This window comes from Esox lucius, chromosome 17, assembly GCF_011004845.1.
Source record: "Esox lucius isolate fEsoLuc1 chromosome 17, fEsoLuc1.pri, whole genome shotgun sequence".
NCBI lineage: Eukaryota > Metazoa > Chordata > Actinopteri > Esociformes > Esocidae > Esox > Esox lucius.
Window position 1 is genome coordinate 44290667 of NC_047585.1, and position 27652 is coordinate 44318318.

General features: G+C 43.5%; 1 protein-coding gene across 5 annotated transcripts in view; it reads left to right on the forward strand.

Moving 5' to 3' along the window:
- Window positions 1-10207: 10207 nt before the first annotated feature.
- Window positions 10208-27652, forward strand: part of LOC105016659 (myocyte-specific enhancer factor 2A) — a 55923-nt gene continuing 38478 nt past the window's right edge. For 4 of the 5 annotated variants that reach the window (XM_020055147.2, XM_010880648.3, XM_010880650.3 and 1 more), the window contains exon 1: window positions 10208-10318. The gene's annotated coding sequence lies outside the window, so the exon portion shown is untranslated. Of the gene's footprint in view, window positions 10319-16440; window positions 17310-27652 lie in introns of those variants that run through there. The other variant, XM_010880649.3, reaches the window with a different exon arrangement.

Consider the following 27652-nt stretch of genomic DNA (forward strand, 5'->3'; position numbering starts at 1 on the left):
GCAGATGATGGAGGAGTTTTTTGGTACAGGGTTGTGGTTACTGTAGGCGGTGTTCTTTAGGAGCGGGGTGTGGTTACTATAGGAGGAGGTCTTTAGGAAAAGGGTGTGGTTACTGTAGGACAAAAGGGAGGTTTCTGTAGGAGGAGCTATTTAGGAGCAGGGTGTGTGATTACGACAGAAGGAGGTCTTTAGGAGGGGCGTGCTTACTGTAGAAGGGCTGCAGGATTTAATGGGGGTGATTAGCTAACACTACCATTAGGTGTTCAGAACCGGGTGAAGTACAGTTCATCTGTAGTTTCATATACAGTAATCACGCACCTTTCTATTTCTGCTCCCTCCTTCGTTCCTGTGGGTCCTGTGTTTCTGTGGTTTAATTTTCTGGGACACGGCCAGTCTTCAGAAAACAGACTGTTTTAGCCGGGAAGTGTTGATGTTTATAATATTTGTGTTTACTGTATGTCATTAGACAGTCATGGGACCAGTAATTGCATAACACACCATGTTCAAATTTGTATTGGTTGTTTGTAGTTCCGATCTGTGTTCGTTAGGGCGCTGTGGCAATGGGCAACAGGAATCTTGAAGCAGAGCAGGCTTGCAAGGTTCAGCTGTCATTTGGAGTCCAACAACCGCTGTCCCACGCCCCCCCCCCCAGGAATTTTGCCTACCTGGCGACACTGATGCTGGAGGCTGACGAGATCATGCATTTGCTTCATGGTAGTTGGTAATTGTTTAAAAGCGTTATCCACGGTCATAGTGTGCTGTCTCCGGCACTGGAGCTCTATAGCTGTGATTTGGTTACTGCACAATTTTCTAATTTCACAGACGGACCACTTACAAGTTTAATCATTTTGAAAAACTATAGTTTATGAACTGAGATGTAAAGGCTTTCTCCAGCTTTCTGTAATTCTCTAGATTTTTTTTATCCACCCTTATAAACATGCTGGATGATACATTAGTGTGTCCATAGGTTTTACAGTCCCAGACAGAGAGAGAGAGAGAGGAGAGAGAGATGTCACTGAGACAGGAACAGGTCAAACAGAGGTTAGATGAGCATTAACAGGTGGTGCATCTCGTGTATTCTGACAGACTTCAGCCATTTGTTCCTCGTCCATTTGGAGACATCCTCTGTGGTTTGCTGTTTGATATCCTGTTGGTCTTAGAGTATGAATCAGTGTTTTGCTTAATGGATTCATTCATTTATTTAGAGGGTACCCCATTAGCTTCTAGAAACACACATTCTCACACATGCAAACACTCCACATCAACCAGGTCTTCTGCAGCATAAGCATTTTAAAATCACTTTTAGTGACTCTAATGGAATCCTGTTAAGGCATGACATTCCTCTAAGACATGGTCATTGTGTTTCTAGAGGCCCCAAACCTCTATCACTCTCACTCCTGTCTTTCAGATATGTTTTTCCCTCTATCCTCCCCCCTTTCAGCCCTCCATCCCCTCTTAAGAACAACTTAGTCCTCCCAATGAAACAGATAAAATGCTCCGATAAACAACAACAAACCTAGAAAGGAAAGAGCATCCTTGAATAAAGGGATCACAAAGACCGTATCATCCTTCCATTCTGCATGATTTTCTCCCATTGTTCGAACGCTTTATGAATGAAAACTGTAAACATCTCTGGACCTTTTCCAACAGAGGACATGTTAGAGTCAGAGTTTTTATCTACATAGAAATGTTCAGTAAAACGACCCAGGAACCAAAAACCTCATTCCAATTAGACAGGCTGGCTTTAACTACTTTTTAGTAGGCTGGTCATAACTACTCTACACTGACAGTCATGCTGGTACAAACTACTCTACACTGACAGTCATGCTGGTCATAACCACTCTACACTGGCAGTCATGCTGGTCATAACCCCTCTACACTGACAGTCATGCTGGTCATAACCACTCTACACTGACAGTCATGCTGGTCATAACCACTCTACACTGACAGTCATGCTGGTCATAACCACTCTACACTGACCGTCATGCTGGTCATAACCTCTCTACACTGACCGTCATGCTGGTCATAACCACTCTACACTGACAGTCATGCTGGTCATAACCACTCTACACTGACAGTCATGCTGGTCATAACCACTCTACAATGACAGACAGGCTGGTCATAACCACTCTACGCTGCCAGTCAGGCTGGTCATAACTACTCTAAACTGACAGTCATGCTGGTCATAACCACAGCTGACAGTCAGGCCTCCCTATATTGTACTATGAGCTCATATCAATCCTCTAAAAATAATGCACGTTAAATCTTTGTCAGAGGAAGTTCTCTGGGGTGGAAAGAGGGACTGGCGGGGACGAGAAGGATTGTTGATTGCGTTTCCTGTTCCCCATTAGCAAGTTCCCATCTGAGACGAATGGGTTGAGGTCATTCCCTTGGCAATAAAAGGCAGAACTCTGGCAGAGGAATAGAGGACTCCTCACTGAGCTGGTGAAGAAGGGAGAATAAAGCGAGAAGTCAGATGTGGGTGAAAGATGTGAGGGTGGACTTGAGGAGAGGAGAGAGAATAGAAGGGTTATGAGGAGGAGAGACGAAATGGTTGAGGAGGAATAAGGAGACTTGGAGAGAGACTGATGAGCAGGCAAGGAGCAATGGATGAGTATGATTGAAGAGATGGATGAGAATGTGGGGAGCGCCAGATGAACACTGCTCAGGTGAAGGGGAAATGTGATGCATTGGTTCTGACGAGTTTTAACGCAAAGAGCGTCCAGAATTGATGAGTCATGCCCTGCACTGGGCTGAGCTGTGACGAAGGATTCGTCCTGTGTCCCTAATGACCTCATACACCCTACACGGAGCACTACTTTTGACCAGGGTCCATAGGGGAACAGGGGGTGATTTGGGAGCCCCCCCTTGGAGTGTGAAAGCACATTAGTGTGGACAGGTGTGATGTAGTGTTCACTGTTGTTCAGCAGGCCCACACTGATGGATGACTTGGGAGCGGAGTTCTCCCGGATGATAATTTCTCAGCGCTCCTCTACCTCTCTCTGAGGAACTGGTTTTATATAGACGTTGTAGTTTCATTGGGTCCCATGTGAGACTGCAGCACAAATGTGTGTGTGTGTGTTTGAGTGTGTCAACTGTATAAATGGGGACAAAACGTGTTGCTGTTGTGTTGAAGTACCTGACTCGTCTGAAATGTCTTCCTGATAATATTTGATTTATATTGATGTGATACGGGGGCCGAGTATACCGCATTAACCCAACCAAACTAGGCCCAGACCATCACCTGGCCAGTTCCTCCCCTGACCATCTGTTAACACCCAGACCCCTGTAATACCCCTGACCCCCTGTAATACCCCTGACCCCCTGTAATACCCCTTACACCCTGTAATACCCCTGACCCCCTGTAATACCCCTGACCCCCTGTTAACACGCAGACCCCTGTAATACCCCTGACCCCCTGTAATACCCCTTACACCCTGTAATACCCCTGACCCCCTGTAATACCCCTGACCCCTGTAATACCCCTTACACCCTGTAATACCCCTGACCCCCTGTTAACACGCAGACCCCTGTAATACCCCTGACCCCCTGTAATACCCCTTACACCCTGTAATACCCCTGACCCCCTGTAATACCCCTGACCCCTGTAATACCCCTTACACCCTGTAATACCCCTGACCCCCTGTAATACCCCTGACCCCCTGTTAACACGCAGACCCCTGTAATACCCCTGACCCCCTGTAATACCCCTTACACCCTGTAATACCCCTGACCCCCTGTAATACCCCTGACCCCTGTAATACCCCTTACACCCTGTAATACCCCTGACCCCCTGTTAACACGCAGACCCCTGTAATACCCCTGACCCCCTGTAATACCCCTTACACCCTGTAATACCCCTGACCCCCTGTAATACCCCTGACCCCTGTAATACCCCTGACCCCTGTAATGCCCCTGACCCCCTGTAATACCCCTGACCCCTGTAATATCCCTGACCCCTGTAGGGACATAGTAAAACCAGGACATTGTGTTCAGGAATACTTCTGCAAAAGGGCTGTTTACCTCCAAAGTCAATGTCCTCCTGTACAAAGACTTTCCTATATGCCTGGATTTATGGCCTTGGAAATTAAATGGAGAGTAAATTAGCCATAACCAAAAGCTACTCTAGCATTATTCAATCCAATAAATACATTTTTAATTACCATACAGGTGCTGGTCATAACATTTGAATATCATCAAAAAGTTGATTTATTTCAGTAATTCCATACAAAAAGTGAAACTTGCATATTATATTAATTCATTACACACAGACTGATATATTTCAAGTGTTTATTTCTTTTAATTGTGATGATTATAACTGACAACTAATGAAAATCCCAAATTCAGTATCTCAGAAAATGTGAATATTACTTAAGACCAATACAAAAAAAATATTTTTAGAAATGTTGGCCAACTGAAAAGTATGAACATGAAAAGTATGAGCATGTACAGCACTCAATACTTAGTTGGTGTTCCTTTTGCCTGAATTACTGCAGCAATGCAGCGTGGCATGGAGTCGATCAGTCTGTGGCACTGCTCAGGTGTTATGAGAGCCCAGGTTGCTCTGATAGTGGCATTCAGCTCTTCTGCATTGTTGGGTCTGGCGTATCGCATCTTTCTCTTCACAATACCCCATAGATTTTCTATAGGGTTAAGGTCAGGCGAGTTTGCTGGCCAATTAAGAACAGGGATACCATGGTCCTTAAACCAGGTACTGGTAGCTTTGGCACTGTGTGCAGGTGCCGAGTCCTGTTGGAAAATGAAATCTGCATCTCCATAAAGTTGGTCAGCAGCAGGAAGCATGAAGTGCTCTAAAACTTCCTGGTAGATGGCTGTGTTGACCTCGGACCTCAAAAAACACAGTGGACCAACACCAGCAGATGACATGGCTCCCCAAACCATCACAGACTGTGGAAACTTTACACTGGACTTCAAGCAATGTGGATTCTGTGCCTCTCTTCTCTTCCTCCAGACTCTGGGGCCTAGATTTCCAAAGGAAATGCAAAATTTACTTTCATCAGAGAACATAACTCAGCAGCAGTCCAGTCCTTTTTGTCTTTTGCTCAGGCGAGACGCTTCTGACGCTGTGTCTTGTTCAAGAATGGCTTGACACAAGGAATGCCACAGCTGAAACCCATGTCTTGCATACGTCTGTGCGTGGTGGTTCTTGAAGCACTGACTCCAGCTGCAGTCCACTCCCCCACATTTTTGAATGGGTTTTGTTTCACAATCCTCTCCAGGGTGCGGTTATCCCTATTGCTTGTACAAATCTTTCTACCACATCTTTTCCTTCCCTTCGCCTCTCTATTAATGCGCTTGGACACAGAGCTCTGTGAACAGCCAGCCTCTTTAGCTATGACCTTTTGTGTCTTGCCCTCCTTGTGCAAGGTGTCAATGGTCGTCTTTTGGACAGCTGTCAAGTCAGCAGTCTTCCCATTGATTGTGTTGCCTACAGAACTAGACTGAGAGACCATTTAAATGCCTTTGCAGGTGTTTTGGGTTAAATAGCTGATTAGAGTGTGGCACCAGGTGTCTTCAATATTGAACCTTTTCACAATATTCAAATTTTCTGAGATAGTGAATTTGGGTTTTTCATTATTTGTCAGTTATAATCATCAAAATTTTAAGAAATAAACACTTGAAATATATCAGTCTGTGTGGAATGAATGTATACATTATACAAGTATCACTTTTTGAATGGAATTTCTGAAATAAATAAACTTTTTGATGATATTGTAATTTTGTGACCAGCACCTGTATTTAGATGTTTTTTCTCCTTATGGTATGATGTATAGGAGACATCAGTTCTGTCCCAGGCTAATCCCCATCAATTCTCATTAATACTGCATATTACACCATCATCATCCATTCTTTCCCAGGCTAATCCCCATGAACTCTCATTAAGACTGCGTATCACACCATCATCATCCATTCTGTCCCAGGCTAATCCCCATCCACTCTCATTAATACAGCATATTACACCATCATCATCCGTTCTGTCCCAGGCTAATCCCCATCCACTCTCATTAATACAGCATATTACACCATCATCATCCGTTCTGTCCCAGGCAAATCCCCATCAACTCTCATTAATACTGCATATTACACCATCATCATCCATTCTGTCCCAGGCTAATCCCCATCAACTCTCATTAAGACTGCATATCACACAATCATCATCCATTCTGTCCCAGGCTAATCCCCATCCACTCTCATTAATACTGCATATTATACCATCATCATCCGTTCTGTCCCAGGCTAATCCCCATCAACTCTCATTAAGACTGCGTATCACACCATCATCATCCGTTCTGTCCCAGGCTAATCCCCATCCACTCTCATTAATACTGCATATTACACCATCATCATCCGTTCTGTCCCAGGCTAATCCCCATCCACTCTCATTAAGACTGTGTATCACACCATCATCATCCGTTCTGTCCCATGCTAATCCCCATCAACTCTCATTAAGATTGCGTATCACACCATCTTCATCAGAGTCCAGGTGCCTCCAGAAGGAATCATATCTGTCTAGGTGCCCCCATAAAAAAATGCCTTTGAAGGGCAACGTTCATTGTGGGCTATTAATTGTGGGGTGGTGGGTTGGTGTGGATGGATGAAAAGGATCTGGGATGAGTAGTTGGGTGGTTTGGGTCAGGACGGAGAATAAGGGGAGGGACTGGGGTGGTTAAGTGTGGGTTGGAATCTGAAATGAAACCGTAGTACATATATGCAGTAATGGCACATAATCTAAGTGATACATAATGTAAGTAGTAAAAACATGGTACATTAGTAATAAACAATGAAGTTGTACGCAAAATAAGTACTGCATAATATACACTCATCTAAAGGATTATTAGGAACACCACACTAATACTGTGTTCGACCCTCTTTCGCCTTCATAACTGCCTTAATTCTACATGGCATTGATTCAACAAGGTGCTGAAAGCATTCTTTAGAAATGTTGGCCCATATTGATAGGATAGCATCTTGCAGTTGATGGAGATTCGTGGGATGCACATCCAGGGCACGAAGCTCCCGTTCCACCACATCCCAAAGATGCTCTATTGGGTTGAGATCTGGTGACTGTGGGGGCCATTTCAGTACAGTGAACTCATTGTCATGTTCAAGAAACCAATTTGAAATGATTCGAGCTTTGTGACATGGTGCATTATCCTGCTGGAAGTAGCCATCAGAGGATGGGTACATAGTGGTCATAAAGGGATGGACATGGTCAGAAACAATGCTCAGGTAGGCCGTGGCATTTAAACGATGCCCAATTGGCACTAAGGGGCCTAAAGTGTGCCAAGAAAACATCCCCCACACCATTACACCACCACCACCAGCCTGCACAGTGGATCCAAAATGATGGATCCATGTTCTCATTCTGTTTACGCCAAATTCTGACTCTACCATCTGAATGTCTCAACAGAAATCGAGACTCATCAAACCAGGCAACATTCTTCCAGTCTTCAACTGTCCAATTTTGGTGAGCTCGTGCAAATTGTAGCCTCTTTTTCCTATTTGTAGTGGAGATGAGTGGTACCCGGTGGGGTCTTCTGCTGTTGTAGCCCATCCGCCTCAAGGTTGTACATGTTGTGGCTTCACAAATGCTTTGCTGCATACCTCGGTTGTAATGAGTTAACTTTATTTCAGTCAGTTGCTCTTCTATCAGCTTGAATCAGTCGGCCCATTCTCCTCTGACTTCTAGCATCAACAAGGCATTTTCGCCCACAGGACTGCCGCATACTGGATGTTTTTCCCTTTTCACACCATTCTTTGTAAACCCTAGAAATGGTTGTGCGTGAAAATCCCAGTAACTGAGCAGATTGTGAAATACTCAGACCGGCCCATCTGGCACCAACAACCATGCCATGCTCAAAATTGCTTAAATCACCTTTCTTTCCCATTCTGACATTCAGTTTGGAGTTCAGGAGATTGTCTTGACCAGGACCACACCCCTAAATGCATTGAAGCAACTGCCATGTGATTGGTTGATTAGATAATTGCATGAATGTGAAATTGAACAGGTGTTCCTAATAATCCTTTAGGTGAGTGTAAATGGTACATGATTCACTGTGAGTGGTAAATAATGTAAGTGACTTCTGGCAGGTAATGTTAGAGGTATATATGAAAATGTTAGATCTCCCTAATACAAACACCCAGGGTTAGATATCAGTTAGCCCTCAGCCAGGGTTGCAAATCCACTCTGTTCACTGTAATAACTGGTAATAACCCCAGCAGTGTTCTCATCATTCCACAGTAATATTTCAGTGCCAGAGTTTTAAATGATCCCCTATTCCTCAAGTAGTGCAATACTTTACATCTAAACCTATGGGAGTCCAAAGAGCCTGATGAACCTTGGATATAGGGTGGTCTACAGTAGTGTACTATGTAGGTAATAGGGTGGTCTACAGTGGTGTACTATGTAGGGAATAGGGTGATCTACAGTAGTGTACTATGTAAGGAATAGGGTGGTCTACAGTAGTGTACTATGTGGATAATAGGGTGGTCTACAATAGTGTACTATGTAGGTAATAGAGTGGTCTACAGTAGTGTACTATGTAGGTAATAGGGTGGTCTACAGTAGTGTACTATGTAGGGAATAGGGTGGTCTACAGTAGTGTACTATGTAGATAATAGGGTGGTCTACAGTAGTGTACTATGTAGATAATAGGGTGGTCTACAATAGTGTACTATGTAGGTAATAGAGTGGTCTATAGTAGTGTACTATGTAGGTAATAGGGTGGTCTACAGTAGTGTACTATGTAAGGAATAGGTTGGTCTAAAGTGGTGTACAATATACGGAGACAGAAACACTCATAGGAAGCTTGTCCAGTCTCCATCTAAACACCTTGTGATCCCAGAGTGTTCGGGAGGGGAAGTTAGACAGATATCCTGTCTGTCTGTTTGTCTGTCTGTCTGTGTGCCTGTCTGTCTGTTTGTCTGTCTGTCTGTGTATCTGTCTGTCTGTGTGTGTCTGTCTATCTGTCTGTTTGTCTGTCTGTGTCTGTCTGTGTCTGTTTGTCTCTCTGTCTGTCTGTTTGTCTCTGTCTGTCTGTCTGTCTGTCTGTTTGTCTGTGTGTGTCTGTCTATCTGTCTGTTTGTCTGTCTGTGTTTGTCTGTCTGTCTGTTTGTCTGTCTGTGTCTGTCTGTGTTTGTCTGTCTGTCTGTCTGTTTGTCTGTCTGTCTGTCTGTGTATTTGTCTGTCTGTGTGTGTCTGTCTATCTGTCTGTTTGTCTGTCTGTGTCTGTCTGTCTCTCTGTCTGTCTGTGTCTGTCTGTGTCTGTCTGTTTGTATGTTTCTGCAGTGATTTGCAACGTTCATTGGATCGTTGTGTATGTAAACATTGCAGGTTGCATTATTCTGCAGCCAGGAAAACCCCCCAGAAACATTCTTGTTTTAATTCTTTTAAATTGACATCCAAAACATTGGAGAGTGACAGTACAGTTTCAGCACAGTGTCAGGACAATCCAGTCCATAATCATTTCTCTAGTCTATCTGGATGTTGCTGATAGGCCCTGTTCCCCATTGGGGAGAGGGCAGGGCGGGTTATGATGTTTCTCAGGGGCAGGTTCAGTAAGAAGAAAAATATCAAATATACACTTTTCAGGCACCCTTTTCTCTTGGTGTTTAGGCTTTTGTTTAACATAAAAGAATGTAGAATAATCAGTAATTTCCTATTCTGGCACCTGCATATTATTTCAAACTGCAGCTCATGGTTGGAAAATGTATTTCACAGGTGCATCTGAGCTAAGTTTGGAGTGTCATGGCAAATGGACTGAATTCTTATGTACATGAGATATTTTCAATAGATTGGCGATTTGGCACAAATGGCTCGAAACGTGTTTTTTCTGTTATTATGGGATATTGTGTGTAGACTGAAGGAAATACAATTCCAAATAAATCCATAATAAATCAAATGTAGTTAAGGGATCTGAAAGAAGTGATGTCAATATTTTACGAAAGCTCAAAATATATACATATATGTTAAAATTTAAATATGGCCCCATTCTCCAACGGGTTGCACAGAGTCCTCCGGGAATATTCGTGCCTACTACGCGCCTGGTTTTGACAAGGTGTTTTTTATGTGGACGTTCGAAAACGTTGAGAGATGATGAACGCTCCCAGATCTCTAGATGGGCGGAGCCTTTTTATGACAAGACCTTGTATCCTCTGACTTTGTCACTGCCCTAAAAATAGCGCCGGCTATCAGCAGGACCGAAATTACGCCCATAATAACACTCGGTCTGTCTGTATTGGAGCGACTCCGATAAAAAAAGTATTTTTATCGATCAATCGGCTGGGAGGAAGCGGGGTGAGTAGTACAAATACCTCGATCATGGCTGTTACTGTAGCGGTGCAGAGAGAGACGGAGAGGGAGCTTCATGAAGACAGTGATATTGAGCGATTTTAGTCTCCCCGATATTCAAACTTTGCGAATGCAGTTTGTTGTTTTGGCCCATGAATACCTTTTATAGATTAGTTATTTATTAGCAGCTATTTTAAACACTTGTTTACTTATTTTGCGTGTTGTTATTTACGCGCAGATGTTCGTGACACATAAATAAGCAGTTAGAGCGGTGAAGAATTGCAGATATTAAGAAGTTTCATCGAAAGTAACGGGACAGGGAGGGTCACAACCATGTGGTCAAAATTATGTCAACAACATTAGTTCCTATGTAGTAACAGTGTTACGAGGATAAGTGTCATTATGCCAAAATGACATTTTTTGGGGGGGAAATATTGACGTAAAAGTTGCCTGTTTTTGCCAGACAATTAGAATATTTTGTTTCAAGGAAAAGTTTGTTCAATGTGGAGAATTATATTCCTAATGACTATAGTTAGAATCAGTGACATAGTAAGTTACAGTATGAACAGATTATTAGTCATGTTTGGGAAGTTGGAAGATCAGTGGTATATTCACACAGAATGTATATCTGTGGTCTTCATGCGTTATGGTTTGCCATATTGATTGGCTTTGTGAGATTCCTGTTGTATCGCTCCTCGTGCACTCTCTCCCTTCCTCCCGTCCCTTGATTCAATTGTCTCCCTTTAGTTTCAGCCCAGGCAGGGATAATAGTTTGGGACGTCAGGTTGAATGATTTTCCGTGTCAGTCTGTGTCTATTTGCTGTAGTAATGGTACAGTTGATAAGAGAGTTATGTGTGTGTGTGTGTGTGTGTGTGTGTGTGTGTGTGTGTGCGTGTGCGTGTGTGTCACTAAAAGTCTGCTATCCGTAGTAATTGCATGATTGATGACAAGGTCACGTGATAAGCTAATGACGCTACGAAAGCAATAACTGGTCGACATCTCCGAACTCGTCAGGGCATGGCCTAAGGAAGTGGTTCCCAACTCGGGTCCTCCAGTACCCCCAACAGCACACATTTTTGTTGTAGCCCTGGACAAGCACACCCGATTCAACTCAATGACAGCCTGACAATTAGTTGACAAGTTGAATCAGCTGTGCTTTGCTGGGCTACAAATGAAAATGTGTACTTTTGGGGGTACTTGAGGACCGTAGTTGGGAACCACTGGCCTAAGGTATTCAGATATAGTATGGACAGTTATGTAGTATATATCTGTAACTTGAGTGAATTTGTGCATTTATGTGAGAAACCAGCATCTGCCACCAGCTGTTTGCATGTACCCAGGAGGTTTACCAAGTCGGCCCAAGATGGTTTGAGAAAAAAAAATGTATGAAAGAAACCTACAAAGGGTTCAAATCAATTAACAAAAAAAATAACCCACCTGAGAGGCTTCTCTCTCCTGGACAGACTTGATGATGAAATGTTTCTGGAAGGTCATGGGCCTGGACCTGGCTAATGCTGCCACCAAGTGTGGACAGGTTTTTTCTGAGTAGTATTTGGCTGAATTCTGATTGTCCGAGACAATGTGAGAAGCCTACTTTTGAAATTCAGTTGGGGGAATGCCCAAAAAGCCTGGCTGAGACAACATCCCCCATTGGGAAGATAAATTCCAATTCTTGTGGGTCAAATCCTTGTTGAAATGCCCTCCCAGAATGCCCTCCCAGAATCCCAGAACCTGCCCCATCTTAATTCTCCATTCCTTCCTTCTCTGGGGGTATTCTCCTATTCCTCACCTCGTGAATCACCTCTTCCCAGCACTGCCTTTGTTCCATTCTGCTTCAAACTGGCCAGATTTGCTCACCTCCTCAGGAAAAAAAACACCTTACACGTCTTAACTCAAAAACCTCTGACCAGTATCCCTTCTCTTTCCTTTCAAAACCTCTTGAAAGTGCTATCTTTGACCGGCTCCCCTGTTGTCTTTCTTAAGAGCACGCTCCTCGGCCCCTGCTTTTAAGACATATAAGGACTTTTTCTGCTCACAAATAAGTATATGTTTGGTCACGTAGACCCTACTCGGTTTTAAAATTAATTGGCCACAATTTTAAATATCACCAAAAAGGAATTTTTATGTATCAATTGTTGGAGCCCCATTGTGAACCAATGGAACCTCCTCTCCACCCACTCAGGGCGTCTCAGGAGCTGCACACTCCTGAATCACGTCAGACCTGGCAGGTTGCTTTCACCAGGTCACGTGGAGAGCATATGTGTCCGCTCCACAGGTCTTACTAATGGTGTTCCCCAGGGCTCGGTTCTACGTCCTCTTTTCTCTGTACACCAAGTCATTTGGTTCCGTCATGTCCTCTCATGGTCTCTCCTATTATTGCTGTGTGGATGACCCCCCGCCCCCTTCTGACATCCAGTGTTAAACAAGCATTTTTGTATGGCTGGCAGACATTGGATATCAGCCCACTCCCTCAACAAAATAGAGCTGCGGTTTCTCCTGGGGGAGGCCTTTCCTCTCTGAGACCTCTCCATCACGGCTGATAACTCCACGGTCTCCCCCTTCCAAGTGCAAAGAACCTTGGCGTGACAAAACCTTGTTGTTCACCATAAAGCATGAAGCCAGTGACTTGCCCTCGGAATTCAACCTTTAAATCTACTGAGTGCGTGACTTGCTCCTGTTTGGTTAATTTAATTTCTGCCTTTGTCTAATTGTGTCCAAATTCTAATGTTCCTGTGTTCTGACTGTCCTTTGTTCTAACACTCCTGTGTTCTAATGTTCCTTCGTTTTATTGTTCCTGCGTGAAAGCCTGTGTTCCATCGCTTCTGTGTTCCAACGCTCCTGTGCCCTAACGGTCCTGGGTTTTACATTTCCTTATTACAGACTGTTATGTCGGCTGTTATATAAACTGTAACATTTTCCGGCGGCAGTGTAGCCTTGTGGTCAAAAGTGATGGGCAAGTAAATGAAAGACAGCAGGTTCCCAGAGCCAACAACGTGTAAAACACTGTCATCCTGCACCAGTCAGCAATCAGCCCAAGTTTTCGTAGTTAGTTATATTTCTGTGCATCTGCATGAAAAGTAATATGATATTTGGATAATTTAAATACATTTGGGCATTTTAATTCATAACTTTTCCTAATTTATCTACCCACGCTTTTACGTCTTTTTTGTTTTATTATCTTTGCATTTTTTTTATTCTGTAGCCAAGTTGGTAGGTTTATCTGAATGAAGCCCTCCAAATGAGGGAAATAATACCAGTGTTTTGATATTGAATATGCTGTAGTGTAACATTTTATTAGAAGTGATGGCCATTTCATGAACTCTTTTCGAAACCTAATGTGTCCATCATTTAGAAATATTTTTAATGGCGTATCAGTAAACTGATAATTGCAGTTTTGATATGCTTGATTTATAAAGTATGCTTTCATCTAAATACCGGCTCTTGCGTAATTAGAGTACTCGATTCCACATCACTTTTCTGTAAAATTTCAGAACATTAGTCTAGTATCTCTTTATGAATGAGGCTTGACTTGTCTCTCTCATCAAATAATGCAGTTAAAGCCTCCTAACAGGATTTAGTATCAATCAGAATGTTGTTACATTCTATCTCATTTAATCACATACATTTGGTCTCTGTACCCAGTGATGTGATTAGATAAATGCAACCAGATGAATGCCATTAAGTGGTGTAGTCAGGACATGTCTCAAATAGCCTGCTATTCCTTATACAGTACACTACTTTTGACCAGTGTCCATGGGTTTATGGTCCCTATATTGAAACCGAGTCCATTTGGGGTGTGTCCTTAGTCTAAGTGTGCGTCAGTCTTCTCTGATGAGTTACTGGCAGAGACATGATGAGTAATGGAGACGGAGTAATAACTGCGCCCTCAATGATGCCCTAAACCCTTTAAAAGCCACTACTTTCCTGCAGGACCCCATGCTACGATAAGCTGCCTAATAACTGGCAGAGATGTGATGGGGAACGGAGACGGGGAAGATGTGGGAGTTTGCCGAGCGGCTCTACGCTCTTAGACAGTTAGTGCAGATATAGCAAATAGCATACTGCTAGTTAGCAAAGAAAACTCTGGGACAATGGGTGCCTCATAGCTGGTATAAGGGTGGATATGAGTTCATTGATAAGAGTTGAGCAAGTCCTGGATAAGAGTGTCTCTTAAATGTCTACAATTTGAATGTACGTTGCTGTGGAAACCAGAGTGAAGATTCATGTTAAGTCAAGTATTTTCAGTTGCTTCGTGAACAGCATGTTGAATCTCATGGTCTGATACGGACCCATGTGCCGAGGTTCGAGGAAGATGAGGTCTAAAGTTTCCTCACACGGGTGTTCCTCTTGCCCAGGTGAACAGGCTCTGTGTGGAGAGCAATAGGGCGCGTGTCCTTCGTGGATCTGGGGCGGTTTGCTAATTGGATTGGTGCCCTACGTTACCCGGGTGGTGGTGTTTCTGTGAGCCATGACCCAGCCTAGCGGAACCCTACTTTCCCATCGACTATAATCAACAGTAGTGGACGACTATGCTGGTTTTCACCCCTTTTAAGTGGAGGGTATTCCTGGAACAGAAAGAGCTACAGGTCTGAGAGACCGACACGGTGAACAGAAAGAACTACAGGTCTGAGGGACTGACACGGTGAACAGAAAGAACTACAGGTCTGTGGGACCGACACGGTGAACAGAAAGAACTACAGGTCTGAGGGACCGACACAGTGAACAGAAAGAACTACAGGTCTAAAGGGTGGACACGGTCAACAGAAAGAACTACAGGTCTAAAGGGCGGACACAGTGAACAGAAAGAACTACAGGTCTGTGGGACCGACACGGTCAACAGAAAGAACTACAGGTCTGAGGGACCGACACAGTGAACAGAAAGAACTACAGGTCTAAAGGGTGGACACGGTCAACAGAAAGAACTACAGGTCTAAAGGGCGGACACAGTGAACAGAAAGAACTACAGGTCTGAGGGACCGACACAGTGAACAGAAAGAACTACAGGTCTGAGAGACCGACACGGTGAACAGAAAGAACTACAGGTCTGAGGGACCGACACGGTGAACAGAAAGAACTACAGGTCTGAGAGACCGACACGGTGAACAGAAAGAACTACAGGTCTGAGGGACCGACACAGTGAACAGAAAGAACTACAGGTCTAAAGGGTGGACACGGTCAACAGAAAGAACTACAGGTCTAAAGGGCGGACACAGTGAACAGAAAGAACTACAGGTCTGAGGGACCGACACAGTGAACAGAAAGAACTACAGGTCTAAAGGGTGGACACGGTGAACAGAAAGAACTACAGGTCTGAGGGACCGACACAGTGAACAGAAAGAACTACAGGTCTAAAGGGTGGACACAGTGAACAGAAAGAACTACAGGTATGTGGGACCGACACAGTGAACAGAAAGGACTACAGGTCTAAAGGGTGGACACAGTGAACAGAAAGGACTACAGGTCTAAAGGGTGGACACAGTGAACAGAAAGAACTACAGGTCTGAGGGACTGACGTGCGTTTGAATGAGGCTAGAAATACAGAGTCCTCTGTGTGTCTTTTTGTTTAAATGCTTTCTGGGCCTAGGGAAGGGAAGTCTGTTTTCTACTTAGTTACGTGACGTAGCATGAGAAGACTAAGACAAGGAGAAAGACAGAGAGAGAGGCTTAGACAGAGGTCAGGGGTCAGGGCAGAGACAGAGACAGAGGTCAGAGCTGATACTGGTCAGGGCATAGACAGAGGTCAGAGCTGAGACAGGTCAGAGCTGAGACAGAGGTCAGGGCAGAGACAGATGTCAGGGCAGAGACAGATGTCAGGGCTGAGCCAGAGGTCAGGGCAGAGACCGAGGTCAGAGCTGAGACAGAGGTCAGAGCTGAGACAGGTGAGGGCTGAGACAGAGGTCAGGTCTGATAAAGGTCAGAGACAGAGGTCAGGGCAGAGACAGAGGTCAGAGCTCATACTGGTTAGGGCAGAGACAGAGGTCAGAGCTCATACTGGTTAGGGCATAGACAGAGGTCAGAGCTCATACTGGTCAGGGCTGTGACAGAGGTCAGGGCTGTGACAGAGGTCAGGGCTGATACTGGTCAGGGCTGAGACAGAGGTCAGGGCTGTGACAGAGGTCAGGGCTGATACAGGTGAGGGCTGAGACAGAGGTCTTCTATATTCTATAACATGGAGGAACTGAGTATCACAGTAGTTGTAGTATGTTATGGAGTTTCCTTTATGTTGTAGTTCTCATTGTGAGATTTGGACTTGAGCTACGATTCAGCTATGTTCACTTTGCTTGGAAAGGGTTGTGTTAGGTAGTGACCTGAAGGAAGCAGCACACTGGACTCATTAATGACATCTGGGATAAACTCTAGGTTGCGACAGAACTCTGGAGTGTGTGTATGTGTGTGAGAAAATGCGTGCCTGTGTGCGTGTTTGTCTAATGCTAGTTGCTCAGTGCAGAGGTATTCTCCCTGTGGAGAGATGTCAGTCGCTGCTCTGTTCTTGGATGTGAAATATTTTTCTCAGTTTAATCAGTTCTCCATAGCAGACGGAGAGGGAGAGGAGAAGAGAGAGGAGAGGGAGAGGAGAAGAGAAGGAGAGGGGGAGGGAGAAGCGAGGGAGAGGAGGTGGAGAGGCTCCTTCCTTCCTGGTCTCAGAAGACCAGGGCATAGTTAGAAAGTTGCACTATTTTACGCTTCCACCGGACTACAACCACCGGACTACAACCACCAGACTACAACCACCGGACTACAACCACCGGACTACAACCACCGGACTACAACCACCGGACTACAGCCACCGCACTACAACCACCGGACTACAACCACCGGACTACAACCACCAGACTACAACCACCGGTCACTGAACAAGAGTTCCTTCTTTTTTTCAAACCCCCCCCCCCCAAACCAGCAGTGATTCTGGCTAGCCTCTGGAGGGGGACACTGGCAGTGGGGATATTCTCTTTGAGCAGGGACACAGAGAAGAGAAGTGCTGTACTCCTGTAGTAGGTGAGATGGATTTCAGATTCTCCACTCTCAGTGTTTTGACAGGCTTTTTCTCTGTTGGCTTTTGTCATGTTTCTGAATTGTTTGTTGTAGTGACACTACTTGTAGGATGTTTTGCTTTACGGAAATGTGTTGATTCAGCAGGTTTGATGGCCTGTTTTACCACCCGCTTTCCTTTACTCTGTCTGGCTATTAGGGAAGTCTATGACACAACTCAAATAAAAATGCAGATAGACTTTGAATTCCTTTTTTTAAATGTCAGTGTATTTTTGGTGACAAAACTAAAATTCGAAGTAGGCTACAGTACATTGGGCAATACATTGGGTAATTCCTGCCAATTTGAAAAATAAATGGCTGTGTATTTGATATTTACTTACATGGTCTGCCTAGTGCACAACTGACACATTAATAATGTGTGTAAATGGTTACGGGGAAAATTATTTGTCATCATAGCATAAATAGTGTCAAAAAACCCCACTTTGTTTCAGACTGTTGAAACGCAAATGCAAACAGGAGAAAGGATCTTCCCAGTTAGAGGCAGAAGACTCCTCTGTCTCAGTGCTCTCAGCAACATCACACGAGCAGAGCCCAGATGGCACCATATTCCCTTTATAATCCTGGAATTACAGATATTAAGTTAATTACTATTCCGCTCTAGCTCCTCTCTGCTCCTTTCTCCTCTGCTCCTCTGCTCTTCTCTCCTAATTACCTCTCTCCTCTTTTCCTCTGTGCTCTTTTTTCCCCTCTCTCCTCTGCTCCTTACACCTCTCTTCTCCTCATTTCTCCTCCTTTCCTCTCCTCTTTTGCTCTCTGCTCTTTTCTTGTCTCTCCTCTGCTCCTCACACCTCTCTTCTGCTCCTCTCCTCTCTCCTCTCAGCTCTGCTCCTCTGTCTGTGGTAGTTAGAATAACTTATCTATGACTGTAATAGAATTCCAGCAGAATCGTCTAACAATCAGCTTTTAGAGTGCGTCCCAAATCACACCCCATTTCCAGTCTAGTGCATGACTTTTACCAGGCCCCATGGGAGAATAGGGGCCCATTTGGGCAGGATCCCCAACCTCCGGCCTGGTTTGTCTCCAGATCCTCCAGATCTTCCAACAACCAGCCTACAGAGAATCATGTTAGAGGCTAAAGGCTCCACACAACTCTGTAAATACAGAAAACAAATATTAGCCTGTCAGTCTACTTCCCTGCATTCATATAAAACTGTGTTTGTGGGACGTAAATAGATTTCAAGAGATTCTGCCAACACACTGGTTACTGGGGTTTGAGGGTTAAGGCATGATTAAACATTTTGTCGAAGTCTTGATCTGTCCTCAATGGAATACTGTTCCCTATCTACAGCAGGGCACTACTGTTGAGACCAAGCTTGGAATTTCTTCATTTTAGGGGCAAGGCCATTTGGCCTTTGGTGTCACAGAAATGTTTAGGACCTCATGCCAGGGCACCAAGGCCATTGAGTGAAATAGAAGGATTTGGAGCTTACAAATGAAGAACTTGAATTGTTGATAGGAAAAAAAGCTACTTTTTTTTGTATCATCCCATACAGAAAATAAATATATTTCTGCAATGCAAAACACATGTGGAATGTATGATGGATTTATGTCGAATACATTTATTTTTATTCAAAATACATTTCAGCTATTAAAAATGTATACCTACATTTAACTTTATTCAAATTACATTTCAGGTATCAAAATGTATTTCACCTTTTATTTCCAAAATGTATGTCAAAATATATTAATGCATTTCAATTTTGTCAAAATGTATTTCAACAACAATTAATGTTCACAGTCCAAAATGACATTCAAGTGAGACTTGTTATATTTTATCACTTCACAGCAAACCTGAAAATGATTGTCACGTTATTTCAACAAGGAACACAAACTGAGACCAATATCTCTTTTACCGCTTAACACAGGTGTTATTCCCTTAAAAGCATCAGGTTTTAGTGGATATTAGGCCTGGCAAGGACTGTGGGGTCCCTTAGGGGTAAGCCAGGTTTTTTTCTGAAATCAGTATTATACAGTGGATATAAAAAGTCTAAACACCCCTTTTAAAATGCCAGGATCTTGTGATGTAAAAGGAAACAAAGATAAATAATGTCAGAACGTTTTCCACCTTTAATGTGACCTATAATGTGAACAATTCAATTGAAAAACAAACTGAAATCTTTGAGGGGGATTTTTTTTTTTAAACTCACAATAACCTGGTTGCATAAGTGTGCACTCCCTTAAACTAATACTTTGTTGAAGCACCTTTTGATTTTATTACAGAACACTTTTTTTGGGTAGGAGTCTATAAGCATGGCACATCTTGACGTGGCAATATTTGCCCACTCTTCTTTGCAAAAGCGCTACAAATCTGTCAGATTGCAAGGACATCTCCTGTGCACAGCTGTCTTCAGATCACCCCACAGATGTTCAATTGGATTCAGGTCTGGGTTCTGGCTGGGCCATTCCAAAACATTAATCTTCTTCTGGTGAAGCCATGTTTTTGTGGGTTTGGATGTGTGCTTTGGGTCATTGTCATGCTGAAAGGTGAACTTCATCTTCATCTTTCTAACAGACGCCTGAAGGTTTTGTGCCATCATGGTTCACTGTGGTTGTGGTGTTCTTTGGGTGATGTGCAGTGTTGTTTTTGCGCCAAACATACCTTTGGGAATTATGGCCAAAATGTTTAACCTTGGTTTCATCAGACCATAACACAATTTCCTATGTTGCTTTGGAAATTATTTTGTACCCTTCTCCTGACTGATATCTTTCAACAATGATAACCTCTGATGCTTTGGAAGGTCTCTGCGGACGATGGCTTTTGCTCTGAGATGCAACCATGAAAATGTTGATGTTAAACAGCTGAACTATTTGTGATTAATCAGAGTCACTTTAAATGATATAAGTAGTTATAAGAGGGTCTACACACTGATGCAACCATGTTATTGTAAGTTTTTTTTTATCCCCTCTAAGATTTCAGTATGTTTTTCAATTGAATTGTTCACATTATAGATCACATTAAGAATGGAAAAAGTTCTGACATGATTTATCTTTGTCTCATTCTTTTACATAACAAAAACCTGCCATTTTCACAGGGGTGTGTTGACTTTTTATATCCACTGTATTACAGCCAATAATAGGACTGGATTTTCAAAACAGATTCAGCACACTTGTCTTCGCACAGTAAATATGCAAACAACCCTTTCAAAATGTTCATTAGTGATGTATTGTATTGACATACTGTAACCAGATATCCCTGTTTGGAGTAGCGGTTAGCGCACTTGCCTTAGAAGCCAAGCATCCTGCGTTTGAGACACGACCTCCCAGGTGTTAATTTAAAAAAAAAATATTCCAAAATATAATTCCCAATTTTATTGTTAAATATATTTAGTATGTATTTTCCAATACATTTTCAAATGCATGCATTTGGTAATGTATGTGTAAATGTATTGTAAATGTAGTAACTACATTTCCTTAATTATATTAATTGGCCAATTTCTTTATTTTTAAATGTATCCTAAACATGTTTTTATTTTTATAAATACATTTGAATAATGCGACACTTTGGGATGTATGGGATACTTTGAATAATAATTTATTATAACTTATATGGTCTTTCCACATAAAAAGTTAAATTATCTTCTCATCTACTCTTCCCTCAAGTGTTTTATAGATTTTGGAATTTGTTTCATTGCATGCATACACATGATGATGACAAAGAGGCAACATTATTGACAGTTAAGTTAAGTTAAGGCTAGCGAGCCAGTAGGCTAACATTACCTCAGTTACACAAAAGTAAACCGCGAAGTATCCTTTAACATCACAATCCCCTGTGCTGAGTATGACCTAAATGAACAAATGTAGTGACTTATGTGTGCGCGGAGCAAGTCGTTTTTGTTTGAATCTTTCACCACAAACGCTGCCATATCTAGTGATGCCAAATCTAACGTTCCTTCTATGGCCGTCTTTGCCGTCGTGAAATTCCTGCACTGGTTGAGACATTGATCCTAAACTATCCAACACCATACTGTCACTTCAACGGTTCTAAGGAGAGGAGGAGGTCAGTGTGGATCAGTACACCTGATTGGTTCCTAGCCTCCTACTGATCACTTTGATTGGTCGGCCGGTTCTGGAGTCCCGACATGAGTTAATCAATCATGTTATAATATCATAAAGCCCTTTTCACATCAACAATTGGCACAACGTCCCAAAGTGCCTGGGTACGAATACCCCGCCTAACCTCAACAAACAAGATACAACAAGGAAAAATTCCATTGTAGGGTCGTAATCTAGGAAGATGCCTGGAGCGGAAACAGACTCTGAGGGGTGATCGGTCCTGTTCTGAGGGGTCATCGGTCCTGTTCGGAGGAGTAATCGGTCCTGTTCTGAGGGGTGATCGGTCCTGTTCTGAGGGGTGATCGGTCCTGTTCTGAGGGGTGATCGGTCCTGTTCTGAGGGGTGATCGGTCCTGTTCTGGGGAGTGATCGCTCCTGTTCTGAGGAGTGATCGATCCTGTTCTGAGGGGTGATCGGTCCTGTTCTGGCTGTGCATTTTAAAGATTATAAGGCTGCATGACCTTTTAAGGCCACATTGTTCATCAGGCAGAATCCAGATCAGCAGCCCAACCAGGTGGTAGGACCAGTTGGAATAGTATGACCATTTGGACCAGTACAACCAGGTGTGCCAGTATGACCAGGTGGAACAGTATGACCAGGTGAAACGGTAGGACCAGATGGAACACTACAACCAGGTGGAACAGAACAGCCAGGTGGACCAGGTGAAACCAGATGGAACAGTACGACCAGTTGGAACAGAACAACCAGGTGGACTAATAGGACCAGATGGAGCACTACGACCAGGTGGAACACTTTGACCAGGTGTAACAGTACAGCCAGATGGACCAGTGCAACCAGATGGAACAGTACGACCAGTTGGGACAGAACAACCAGGTGGACCAGGTGGAACATTACAACCAAGTGGAACAGTATGACCAGGTGAGCTGTGGGCAGTGACAGCAACACAGCCAGGTGGACCAGGTGGAACATTACAACCAAGTGGAACAGTATGACCAGGTGAGCTGTGGGCAGTGACAGCAACACAGCCAGGTGGACCAGGTGGAACATTACAACCAAGTGGAACAGTATGACCAGGTGAGCTGTGGGCAGTGACAGCAACACAGCCAGGTGGACCAGGTGGAACATTACAACCAAGTGGAACAGTATGACCAGGTGAGCTGTGGGCAGTGACAGCAACACAGCCAGGTGGACCAGGTGGAACATTACAACCAAGTGGAACAGTATGACCAGGTGAGCTGTGGGCAGTGACAGCAACACAGCCAGGTGGACCAGGTGGAACATTACAACCAAGTGGAACAGTATGACCAGGTGAGCTGTGGGCAGTGACAGCAACACAGCCAGGTGGACCAGGTGGAACATTACAACCAAGTGGAACAGTATGACCAGGTGAGCTGTGGGCAGTGACAGCAACACAGCCAGGTGGACCAGGTGGAACATTACAACCAAGTGGAACAGTATGACCAGGTGAGCTGTGGGCAGTGACAGCAACACAGCCAGGTGGACCAGGTGGAACATTACAACCAAGTGGAACAGTATGACCAGGTGAGCTGTGGGCAGTGACAGCAACACAGCCAGGTGGACCAGGTGGAACATTACAACCAAGTGGAACAGTATGACCAGGTGAGCTGTGGGCAGTGACAGCAACACAGCCAGGTGGACCAGGTGGAACATTACAACCAAGTGGAACAGTATGACCAGGTGAGCTGTGGGCAGTGACAGCAACACAGCCAGGTGGACCAGGTGGAACATTACAACCAAGTGGAACACTATGACCAGGTGAGCTGTGGGCAGTGACAGCAACACAGCCAGGTGGACCAGGTGGAACACTATGACCAGGTGAGCTGTGGGCAGTGACAGCAACACAGCCAGGTGGACTAACCTGGGACCACAGGATCAGTAAAGATTGAAAGGTTGAGACTGAGTGTGCACCTCTAACATGAATCTACAAATCATTCCACTGGAAAGCCCTGCTTCAAGGTGTTTGTTTCGAAACTCTAGGAACGTTAAGGAGTACTGCGTCTTGTTACTATAGCATAGGTGTTGGTATGTACAGCAGGACCAGCTGAGAGAGATGAGTGCAGTAAAACCTTGAAATCAGCCATAAACCTAACAATCAGCCTGTGTAGAACGGTTACCTCTGGAGTAATATGATCATTATTTAAGGATTTAGTCAAGATTATAGCAGCAACAAATTGCTAACAGAGCTTCAGAGTTTTTCTGCAGAGACGGGAGAGCCAGCCAGAAGGATCACCTCCACATCTCTCCATCAATCAGGCCTTTTTGGGAGAGTGGCTAGACGGAAGACACTCCTAAGTAAAAGGCATTTGACACCCGAAGGACTCTGAGAGCAAAAGGAAAAACATTCTCTGGTCAAAATATTAGACCTGAATTCCAAGCGATACATCTGGCAAAAACAAGTTAGCACACATCGCCTGCTAGGTTGATGGCAATTTTTTAAAAAATTTTATTCAGTCTATTACACAACAATATGTGGAGGGAGTGAAGGGGCCTGTATACTTTCCGAAATAAACTTTATATACAGTATTGTGTTACAAAGTAATACTGTAATCTCATTTTCATTATCTGAACTTTAGAAGGACTGCATTAGAGTGAATAACCCTGGTGCTCATCGGCTGCCAGCTTAATGGGTTCAGTAGATGGGCAGGTATGAGTCTAGAATAGCACCCTATTCCCTTGTGGGTCCCTTGGACCCATTGTGTCTGGTCAAACGGAGTGCACCACGCTGAGATATAAGTGAACACATGATGCTTTGTTAACTGAACAGGAAGACTTAATTTGCTGAAATCCACACATTTATTTCAGAGTGGGAGCAAACATATTGAGATGAAGAAAGAATTATCATTTCATTTGGGAGATGAACAGATAGTGTACGGTTGAGATTCAAACTGTGTCTACTCAGGCAGATTTGAGCATTTTGGTTCAGTGTCAAAGACACAATATTATCTACCGAGACATTACAGATGCAAAATGTTCAGATAATACTTTGTGGAGTCTGAATACTTATATGGTAGCTTGACTGAGAGAAACATTTCACTTTATTGAAATAGTTTTTTTATTATTCCATATGACTCTTTATTCCATAAACTAGTTATACCACAGAATGCAGATTCAGATTCAGCTCATTGGTGAATTGCATGATATTCACTTTAAGAATGCTCTGTCTCAGAGCCGAATTTATGGGTCCTTCGAAGTCTTCCAGGTTCACCAAAGCATCCCAAAAGCATCACACTACCACAACCATGCTTGATCTCTGATATGGAGCCCATTCCTCTGTTTGGCAAGATGGTATTGGAGGGATTTATTTCACTGGTTCTAGAGAGGGAGGGAGTGAGGAAGAGTACATCTCTGCTAAAGAGGTTCAACACTTTCTGTTTTTGTGAGGAGATGAAGCGAAAACAGGAGTCTGGTAATGTAAAGTTTTAACAGGGCAGCTTGTGTTTCATTCAGCGTTGAGACAGACGTCAGGATATCAATGTGTCTGGAGGAGAACTAACAGAAGACACCGCCTGTGTCCCAAACTACACCCTATTCCCCATTTTGACTAGCCCCCTACAGGGAATCTATAATAGCATTGTACATGTGGTAGGGTTCCCATGTGGCTGCTAGTAATGAACTCTTCAACACCATAATACGATGACATCACAATGGGCCTACTAATTAAATAAACAGGCTGGTGTGGAACAACATTAACTGCCACTGCAACGCAGACTGCTTCACTGCCTACGAAGTGTAAATAACAGCTCTTAGATGCCTGGCACGGGTCCCAAATGGTCTCCCTCTGCCCTATGTAGTGTTCTACTTATGACCAGGTAAGAGTCCTGTTAGAAACTAGTGAACTGTATATCAAAAGAAGAATAGGTTACCATTTAGGATACGGAACTCTGAGCTCTCAGCCTGGGTAATACTCATGTCTAGAGAAGGACTTAGTGGGCTGAATGGGGAATCGGGTGCTATTTGGGACCCGTCCGGAGCCTTGTCATGGTGGGGACTGGGGGTTTCTATCCTGGATTGCTCTCTGCTGTAATGAACTGAGTTATTGGCAGTTGGCAGACAGCCATCTTTAAATGAGGCTACGGGCTTGGTTTCATCTCTTGCTGAGAGTCACCAGACCTGAGAGTGAGACTGTAGCATTGGTATCTGAGCTGTTCTCTTGTATCAAACACACACACACGCATACTGGTGGATTAAAACTAGCAAGGATGTACTTCAATATGTCCAGACGTTATGTAATAGGTTCTGATGGACGATGTTTAACAATTCTTCAGAAAACCTGTTTGGGATTATTTAGAAGTTGTGCGCTTGTAGTAGTTTCATTTGAAAGCCTAGCACTTTCTAGGCTTTCAAATTTGTATTATCTGAAAAATTTAACTCATCTGAGGCTGTGCTTTCATTTTGATGTATTAAGAGGATTAGGGTCAGTCAAAGAGAATGTATGTAAAACCCCACAGTTAATGTGTTGAATTAGTTTTCAATGCATAATTCTATGTTAAATATTCCTTCCATCCCGTTCCCCCTCTCTGCCATCTCTGCCATCTCTGCCATCTCTCCCATCTCTCCCATCTCTCCCATCTCTGCCATCTCTGCCATCTCTCCCATCTCTGCCATCTCTCCCATCTCTGCCATCTCTCCCATCTCTGCCATCTCTCCCATCTCTGCCATCTCTGCCATCTCTCACTCTCTCTCTCAATTGCTTTGCCAGGCAATACCCAATCCAATTCTATAGTTGTGCTGTTTTGGGTTTGGCAAGACCAGCAATAGCAGTTGTTCTTCACCCAGTCCATATTCATGTCATCAGAAGGAATTCCCCATGCCTATGCCTCGACTCCACTTCTCACCAGAATGTTTTCCTCAGTTTCTCTGCTGTGTGTGTGTGGGTGTCTCTGAGTGTGTGTGTCTCTATAAGTGTGTGTGTGTGATCTCTGGTGTGTGTGTGTCTCTGTGAGTGGGTGTGTTTCTGAGTGTGTGTGTCTTTCTGTGTATGTGTGTGTGTGATCTCTGGTGTGTGTGTGTATCTCTGCGAGTGTGTGTGTCTCTTTGAGTTTGAGTGTCTCTGCGAGTTTGTGTGTCTATGAGTTTGTTTCTCAGTGAGTGTATGTCTGTGTGTCTCTGTGAGTGTTTGTGTGTCTTTGTGAGTGTGTGTCCGTGTGTGTGTTTGTCTTTTTAAGTGGGTGCCTGTGTGAGTGTGTTTGTCTGTGAGTGTGTTTGTCTCTGTGAGTGTGTGTCTGTGTGAGTGTGTGTCTCTGTGAGTGTGTTTGTCTCTGTGAATGGGCTCAGACTCTGGATTGTAATGATTCTAGTAGATTGCTTCATAATTGTATGTTATCTAATGGGAAAATGTGATAAGTAGGTCTTCATCAGACATCAACGACATGCTGGTACACAAAAAAAAATACTGTGTCCTCCAGAATTATTGGCACACTTGGAAAGGATTATTATTGGCACCCCTGCATTTAGTACTTTCAGTACCCCCCCATAACTCGTTCCAGGCTATCACCTCACATCTCAAATGCAGTTTCAGTAAATGAATTAATCTCTGATCATAAACTATATGTTATTGGCTAGATGTTATTGGCTTGAGTTTTAAAAACCGTACTATAAATTCTCGGACTACAAATTTTTGATATTCTTCCAAGCTCGTTCATCAGTGACAGAGTAAATAAATCTAATCGAGGATCTAAACTCAACACTGCAAAATACTTTAGACGCGGTTGTACCTCTAAAAACAAGAAATACGCAACAAGAAACTTGCTTCCTGGTACACAGACAATACTAGAAGACTCAAGCAAGCCTCCAGAAAATTGGAGCTAAAATGGTGCCCCACCAAGTTGGAAGTATTCAGACTAGCCTGGATGGACAGTACACTACAATACCGAAAAGCACTCACATCTGCTCGACCAGCTTCACTTTAGCTTTAATGAATACATGAACTTCTTTGATGTTCATGTAGGGTTAGGGTTAGGGTTAGGGTTTCCTCACATTCTGACAGATTTGGAGCGCTTTTGCAAAGAAGAGTGGGCAAATATTGCCACGTCAAGATGTGCCATGCTAATAGACTCCTACCCAAAAAGACTGAGTACTGTAATAAAATCTAAAGGTCCTTCAAAAAAGTATTAGTTTAAGGGTGTGCAAACTTATGCAACCCTTATTATTGTGTTTTAAATTTTTCCCCCTCAAAGATTTCAGTTTGTTTTTTTAATTGAATTGTTCACGTTATAGATCACATTGAAGGTGGAAAAAGTTCTGACATGATTTATT